This window comes from Triticum dicoccoides, chromosome 5B, assembly GCF_002162155.2.
Source record: "Triticum dicoccoides isolate Atlit2015 ecotype Zavitan chromosome 5B, WEW_v2.0, whole genome shotgun sequence".
Classification (NCBI taxonomy): domain Eukaryota; kingdom Viridiplantae; phylum Streptophyta; class Magnoliopsida; order Poales; family Poaceae; genus Triticum; species Triticum dicoccoides.
In genome coordinates, this window is record NC_041389.1 from 633,153,582 (window position 1) to 633,162,052 (window position 8,471).

Consider the following 8,471-nt stretch of genomic DNA (forward strand, 5'->3'; position numbering starts at 1 on the left):
TACTCGATTACAGACTCCGGTTCCGAGAAGAAAATAGGTGGGCGGGTGGGAAAAAAACAAGGACAACTTCGGATGGGGAAAACAACGTCGATGAGGAAGAACTGAGGATTGATCTCCCAAAAGACAAAGAGGGTTGAATCAGCTTGACGAGAAATGCGCCAGACAAAAGAGGATGGACAACGAACGAAAACTAACCTCGTGATCCTAAAGAAAAAATTTGAAGGTGAAGAGGAGTAGTTGAAAACACCTACGTCAAGATTCCTCACCAGAGCAACGAAGGGGCTGAGGAGTAAAAAGAATTCCTACTTTCCGATATAACTAGACTCAGAAAACAGTTTTCTTCTAGACTCGACAACGGCCAAACTACACGACCAATCAAGGGGGCTCCTATGGTCGGTCGAGGCTCTGATACCAACTTGTCACGCCCAATATGCGATACTATCCTAAAGAGACTCGAAGGTCCCACCAAGGATAGAACCGCATATTGATACGCTTTTGCAAGGTGGATATCATTACATCAACATTACATAATAGATGGGGCTACATACAAAAGGCATACAATGCCACATGGACACAACATCATCTTACATAAGAGCACCATCCGACTATGGATGAAACACAAATAGAAACTCAAACGACATCCACTCTGCTAGCCCAGGCTGCCGACGTGGAACCTATCCCCTAATTGAAGAAGAAGCAGAAGACGAACTCCAAACAAGCAAACATCGTTCTCGCTTCATGATCATCACAAAACCTGCACCTGCAACTGTTGTTGTAGTAAACTGTGAGCCACGAGGACTCAGCAATCCCATTACCATGGGTATCAAGACTAGCAAAGCTTAATGGGAAAGGAAGGGGTAAAGTGGTGAGGTTGTAGCAGCGACTAAGCATATATGGTGGCTAACATATGCAAATAAGAGAGAGATGAGAGCAAACGGAACGATCGTGAAGCTAGCAATGATCAAGAGGTGATCCTGAACTCCTACTTACGTTAAACATAACCCAAAACCGTGTTCACTTCCCGGACTCCGCCTAAAAGAGACCATCACGGCTACACACGCGGTTGATGCGTTTTAATTCGGATCTGGTGTCAAGTTATCTACAACCGGACATTAACAAATTCCCATCTGCCACATAACCGTGGGCATGGCTTTCGAAAGATAATACCCTGCAGGGATGTCCCAACTTATCCCATCACAAGCTCTCATGGTCAACAAAGGATATACCTTCTCCCAGTAAGACCCGATCAGTCTCGGAATCCCGGTTTAAAAGACATTTCGACAATGGTAAAACAAGACCAGCAAGACCGCCCGATGCGCCGACATCCCGATAGGACCTGCACATATCTCGTTCTCAGGGCAACACCGGATGAGCAATCCGTAACCCTAAAACCAGACCTCAAGTTTCTCTGAGGGGGCGCTGCAAAGGGCTCTGGTTCGGACCAGCACTTAGAGAAGCACTGGCCCGGGGGGGCTAAATAAAGATGACCCTTGAGAGCTCGACTCCCAAGGGAAAAGTAGGTGGTGGTGAGGCAAATGGTAAAACCAAGGTTGGGCCTTGCTGGAAGAGTTTTATTCAAAGCAAACTGTCAAGGGGGTCCCATAAATCACCCAACCGCGTAAGGAACGCAAAGTCCGGGAACATAACACCGGTATGATGGAAACTAGGGCGGCAAGAGTGGAACAAAACACCAGGCATAAGGCCGAGTCTTCCACCCTTTACCAAGTATATAGATGTATTAATTAAATAAGAGATATTGTGATATCCCAACATAATCCTGTCCACCATGGAGCAATCTTCAACTTCACCTGCAACTAACAACGCTATAAGAGGGGCTGAGCAAAGCAGTAACAAAGCCAGGCAACGGTTTGCTGGGAAGGGTGAAAAGGTTAGAGGCTGGCATGGCAAATTGGGAGGCTTGAAGAACAAATGATAGGTAATGCAGCATAGCGATAGAACAAAGCAACTAGCATAGCAATGATAGTAGTGAGATCCAGGGTAGCGGTCATCTTGCCTGAAATCCCACAAGGAATAAGAATAAGTCCATGAAGAAGATGAAGCCACGAAGACGAACCAAGCGTAGACGAACGAATCCTCACGATCGCAACGAAACGGGAACTATCGAGAAGAAGCACACAACATGGTGAACACAACACACATGAACAAGGCATGATTCTCAACTAAGTATGATGCATGACAAGGCTAGATGAGGCTACTCATGGCAAGAGATGATGCATACAAGAGCAACACATCAAAACAAGGTTAAATGAGGCCGGAAACAACATATAACAATTCCGGTAAGTCCTCATATGCAAATTTAGAAATTGATCCAGAACTGAATAAACCTTATGTTCAAGTTGTTAAACAGCAAGTTGAGATGCACCAAGATGATCTACACGAGATTCTAGTCAAGTTACATATAAAGTTCATTTAATTCGGAGCTACGGCCTAGAAGATATAAGCAAAACAAGTTAAACATGGCATTGATGCAAAATGCATACAAACATGAAGCAAACACTCTCAAAACAAGGATGAAACATGATAATATGAAACTTCATGCAAAATCAAGCAAGTTTCATATAGAGCACACGCAAAACGGAGCAACGGTTCAACACATACACTCTATACAAGTTTAAAGGACAAGTTGTCCAAAACAGCAACTAGGCATCTAGCAAGCATCAAAACTATGTGCTACGGCACCTCAACATAAGAACCAAAGGCATGGACATGATGTACAGGTAACGCATGACAAAACATGAACACTGAGCTATCTCCAGAAATCACTAGAACATGCTCAAAAACACATGGCAAGATTGCATATAATAACAGTTTACAGACTTGGCAGAAATAACATCAGGTTGCAATGTTTAGAGCTATCAAACAACATGTTACAGGAACTTAACATGGCAAACAAAGGCATTACATGCTAATACTAAAGACAAAGAACAAAACTCCCTTACTGAACTAATTCCAAAGATCATTAGAAAAGATGGTAGCATACATGCAAACATGGCAAGTGATATGACAGATTCAGACATGGCAGGAACAACAATAAGTAGGCATATTGGTGAGCTTGTACAACTCACCACAGAGAAATAAATGGCATGATAATGTGACCAACAGTAAGATGACATAATTATGAAGCTAAACATGGCAATAGCATGGTCATAGGGTGCATGGATCACTAGCAAAGCTCATGGAAAAACTGAACTTAATGTTAACAGGCTGACAACAACATTATTTAGAAATTTAAGAGCAAGATTACAACAAGCTACATTAGGCTATTAATGCAACCAGGGGCATGGATGGATATAGCATGACATGTATAACAAAACATACTTAGTGAACATCTCCAGATTATGCGTAGAATGACTTGTAGAAGCAGGTTTACATAGCATCATGATATATCAGATTCAGCCTAGCAAAACAGTAACAACAAGTACCCTACTTCACGAGCTCGATGCACTCACTACAAGACTCAAAAAAATACATGGAATGCACCACTGTAAAGATGGCATGATGTAGTTCAGAATATATGTAGAGCTCATGCTCAAAGGATGCACGCACAAAGTGCAATGAAAAAGACAAATCATCAAGTTCTGCTAACAGACAGCAGTTAACATCATATAGCACTCTTGCAACGATGATTAGGGCATCCATATGAACTTAAATAAGCATGGCACAATGGACTGAAATGAAGAGCATATCACAATGAACATTTTGACATATCGTATGCACAAAATGAAGCATCGAGCATGGAGTTATGATGGGTCAAACATGCACACATGAAATTTGAAACTCAGGGACTTAGCAGTTTTTTTCACCTCGCGAAAAAAACTGGCAAGTCGGGGTTGGCTCCTTCTCTCGTAAAGAACATCCATGGCGGAAGTCAACGCCGGCGGCGAGGGGGCGTGGAGCTCTGGTGGGCATCGGGAAGGCGGGGAATGGGGTCGTGGTGGCGCGGGCTTGCCGAATCCGGGCACGGTGGGGTTGGAGGTGCTCCAGGGAGGCGGCGGTTGGATGTGGATCACAGCCCCCATGGCTCCTTTCTGTGCAGGTACAGATTGAGAGAGAGTTCGTGAGAGGGAGAGAGAGAAGCACGGGGAGGAAGAAGGAGAGCAAGGAAGGAAAAGGGAGCGATCGAGGCACTCATCTCCGGCAAGGGTCCAGCCTGGGAGGTCTCCGGTGGCGGCTCCGGCAAGGCCGCCGGTGAGGATGGGGTCGGGCGGCGCTAGGAGCTTGATCGGGAGCTCCTCTCCTCGATCCCGCTCGGGCCAGGAGGACGGCGAACGGTGGCGGCGCGATCCGGGCGCCTCGGGCTCAGATCGGCCTGGGGCGGGCCGCAAATGGGCTTCGGCGGGCCCGGGCGGCGGGGAGGACGCGTGGCGTGCAGCGGAAGGCCATGAGCGGTGGTTGGCGGCGGTGCGGCCTAGGGGCGACGCCAAGTGGCAGACAGGGGCTGGGTGGTGCCGCAAAACAAGGAGAAGCACTACTAGGGAAAACCCTAGCAGTAGCGCTGGTTTTGTGCTCACTAGTAGCGCGGGTAGGCGCGCTACTAATAAGGCGCTATAGCTATTGCTTAGCAGTAACGCGTGCCCGCACGCGCTACTGCTAGGACAAATAGCTGCAACGTTTATTCACTCTCACGCTACTGCTAATGTAACTACTGGCAGCGTGTTTTCTCTCCATCGCTACTAGTATTTTTTTAGTGTATTTATGCGCCATCGTACAAATATTGGTACAATACCAGTTATGAGGTTTACATCATTATGTCCGTAACAGTGTGTCAAATGAAGGTGGATTAGGTTCAAGTGGAGGCAATATGTGGTGCATGTCAAAAATATACTACTAATCCAAACTTGATCTAGTTTGGACTAGTAGTACTTTCGATGTGCACCACATGTTGCCTTCACTTGAATCTAATCCGCCAGCACAAGCTATTTAATCATCATCATAGTCATTACCACCAACAGTATTTATTTAATCACCACTAACACTAGCTAATAATAATCATCATAGTCATTACCACCAACACTAGCTATTTTATCATCATAGTAATAGTGTAGCACATCATCATCCTCAAACTCATTTCTAGCTAGCTAATCACTCCTGCTGCTCTCTCTTAGGTAAAATAACATAAAACATGTATAGCTCTCCTCCTTGATCAAGTTGGAGCATGCAGATGAACCTGTCTCCAAATCGTGGGTAGCGCATCTGTTTGCTGCCCCCTAGTACTTCTCTGCGCTTCCCCATCACATATTTGGTCCAGTCTTGCACTATTAAGCATTCGTCGCTAATCTTGAATGCACTAAGGTAATCTGTAGGATATCTTGGCCGTAAGCTGATAATACTCATGGCACATTTAGTCTCGATCCCATAAGGCACAACATTCATCGGGAGTCCCTATTGAAGAACATCGTATGGTAACATACTTAGCAATGAAGTTTAGCTTCAAAAATAATGTATGGAAAAGATGCACTGAGGACAAATAGTAAAAATCTTACCATCCTTCCTAAATAGATGTGACCATAGTTCATTACGAACACTATTAGTCGCACGTTTTCAGTACTAACATTTCTAAATGTAGGAAGAAAATTTGTCTTGACAGTATCAAGATCCGCAAGCCATGAAACATAATGACTAAGCTCCTCGCAGTTGAGTTCAGCCCCGGCACGGTATACGGTCCTGTCTATCAAGTGCTGGACATGTTTGCTTGCACCGAAATAAGATGACAATACAAATTAGTTGTCAACTATTTTTGAATAAACAATATCAAAGACATAAATATGGTTGAAAAACTTACATAATGGTATAACTAGAGGCATCTTCACATCGATCCAGATGTCGGTATTACCTTCAATATCATCTTCCGGACGAATATCAAAGGTGATAACCATATCAGGCTCAAATGCATAAGTCTTGCATAGTGCTCGCCATGTTTTGCATCCAAAATAGGTGTAGTCGTCTGAATTGTATAATTTTACGTTGAAAATATAACCATGCTCGGTCTTCAAGTAAAATTTCTTTTCCTCCATAGTACGACTGAAACCTATCTTATCCAATACAAAAACTCTTGCATGGCAGGGGATACGCTAGTAGAATAGTAAAAAAAAAGACTTGTCATGCTTAATGTCATGCTTAAATTATAAGTTGAAGCAGATGAAGCAAATGTCATGCTTAATTATAAGTTGAAGCAGATGAAGCAAATGTCATGCTTAATTACGAAAAAAGACTTGTCGTTGTGACTTACTGTATCCACTTCGAAGTTCTCGTCCAGCTTGATGCTGAAGCGTCTATCATCATCTAGGAAGATTCCGTCGCACAGGCCGCGCTCGTCTTCGCAGTATTTGCAAATACCGAAATCCTTTTCGTCGTCAGACATTTCCTATGTTCATAGTTAAAACATTAATTGAAAATCGATCGAAGACAACTACCAGGATACTCAACACACAAATCTGGGGCACTTGATATTTTCTACATATTCTGGCACAAGTCATGCCAAAATTCACGGAAAAATCCGGCATGACCTTTGCTAAAATAGGACATATCGAGCGCCTGAAATTTGCCGGAACGGAAATGAATCAACACTCCGGCAAAACATAGGTCACTCGAAGGTGTAACCTGCAAACATGACTGGCCACTTGGATATTGAGCAACACAAGATATACATTTCAAAATATCTTATATGACTCAAATTAGCATACATTCAATAAGCAAAAGTAAATCATCTCATGCGTCTGTACATCGTCGAATATTATCACTAATACATCACGAATAGTGTCATACATATAACATCACTAATACAACTAAAATCCTAGCACACGACGGGTATCGGCGTGGGCGGTGGACACCCACAGAGAAGGAACCATCACGGGATCATAGCTCCAGTGAGATCCCTGGAGAACCTGCCAGGTATTGGAGAACATATGCTCCAACACAAACAAGTAGCAACGGACGTGCGCGTCCTCCTCACTGACACGGTGACACACCACCTCCGCGGAGTCCTCGAGCCTCTGGATCGTCACTGGCCCACGCGACCGCCACCAAAGAAGGTTCGGGTCAATGACAGGCTGGCTCCTCACCAACCTGCGCCCCCCGGTAGGTAGCGCCTCCCAGTACCACCCCGGCGGAGCCCAGTCCCGGACATGGCCCATCTGGTCAAGCAGGTGTCGTCCTCCGCCGACTCGACGGCGAGGATGCAGGATAGGCATCGTCCACGTCGAGGCGGGAAAAATTGCTTTAACTAAAAAATAGCAACAAGTTCTTACTAACTAGTTCTATTAATTCAACTAGTTCTTACTAAAAATAAACTTACTATAAATAAAAATATTCTAGTACCTAATTAATACCTAGTTCTTACTAACTAATTAGTACCTAGGAACTACTTCCCTAATGACCATCTAATTTGATGAACCTATAGGGGTGGAAAGTGGTAGCGGATATTCCAATTATCCAACTATAAAGTGAAATAAGTGGTCAAATTTTACTCGTTTTATGATTCATCTTAGAAATTTGATTCGTTTCCACCCTTACATGAACCCTAACTCATTTGAGCCGCATCCGCATCCGATTTGTTTCCACTCTTACATGGACCCTAACTAATTTGATGCAACTAAAATATAAAGAAACCCTAGGCAGAGGTAGGGGAGAGGAAGGAGCAGGCGTGCTCACCTCGGGTGCCTGCGACGAGGGAGGGGCAGGGCGGCCTCGAGGTCAGGGTCGGGGCTCGGGCGCGCGGCGGATGGCGGCGTCGAGGTCGGGGTCGGGGGCGGCGTCCGGGGCGGCGTTGAGGTCGGGGGCGAGGGCGGCGTTGAATCTGGGGTCGGAGCGGCGTAGAGGGTGTGCAGCGAGCGCGCGGCGGCCGACGGGCGATGGCGGCAGCGAGAGTGGAGAGTTGGATTTGGGGAAGTGGCAGTGGGGAAGGACGAACCCCGCGGTTAAATCAGAAGTAGCAGTATCGCGTTCCAGGAAGAGCGCTGCTGCTACGTTAGCTACAACACGTTCTGGGATAGACGCTACTGCTACTCCTTTCTCTTTTTTTCCCTTTTTCATTTAGTTTTCTTCACATTTTATTTTTTTTCCTTTCACCTTATTCTATTTCTTTCATTTTCAATTACCTTTCTATTTTCTTTCTATTTAATTTTATATCCTTTAGCAGTAGCGAGTTTAGATTAAAACGCGCTGCTACAAATAAAGTAGCGGTAGCGCAGTTCGTTATAGGTCGCTACTACTATGTGTAGCCTATCGGCTAAGCCGTGGGAATTTTAGTAGTAACGTGTTTAGAGCAAGACGCGCTACTGCTAGAACTTTATCTACAACGCGGTTTGCTCAGGGACGCTACTGCTACTTAGAACCAGCGTGTTTTTTTTGACCCTTGCTACTGCTAAAGTTCTGTGTATAAGGTTTTCCCTAGTAGTGAAGGCGCACCTCGGATAAACACAAAAAAATCTTTTAGCGGTGAACGGATGAAA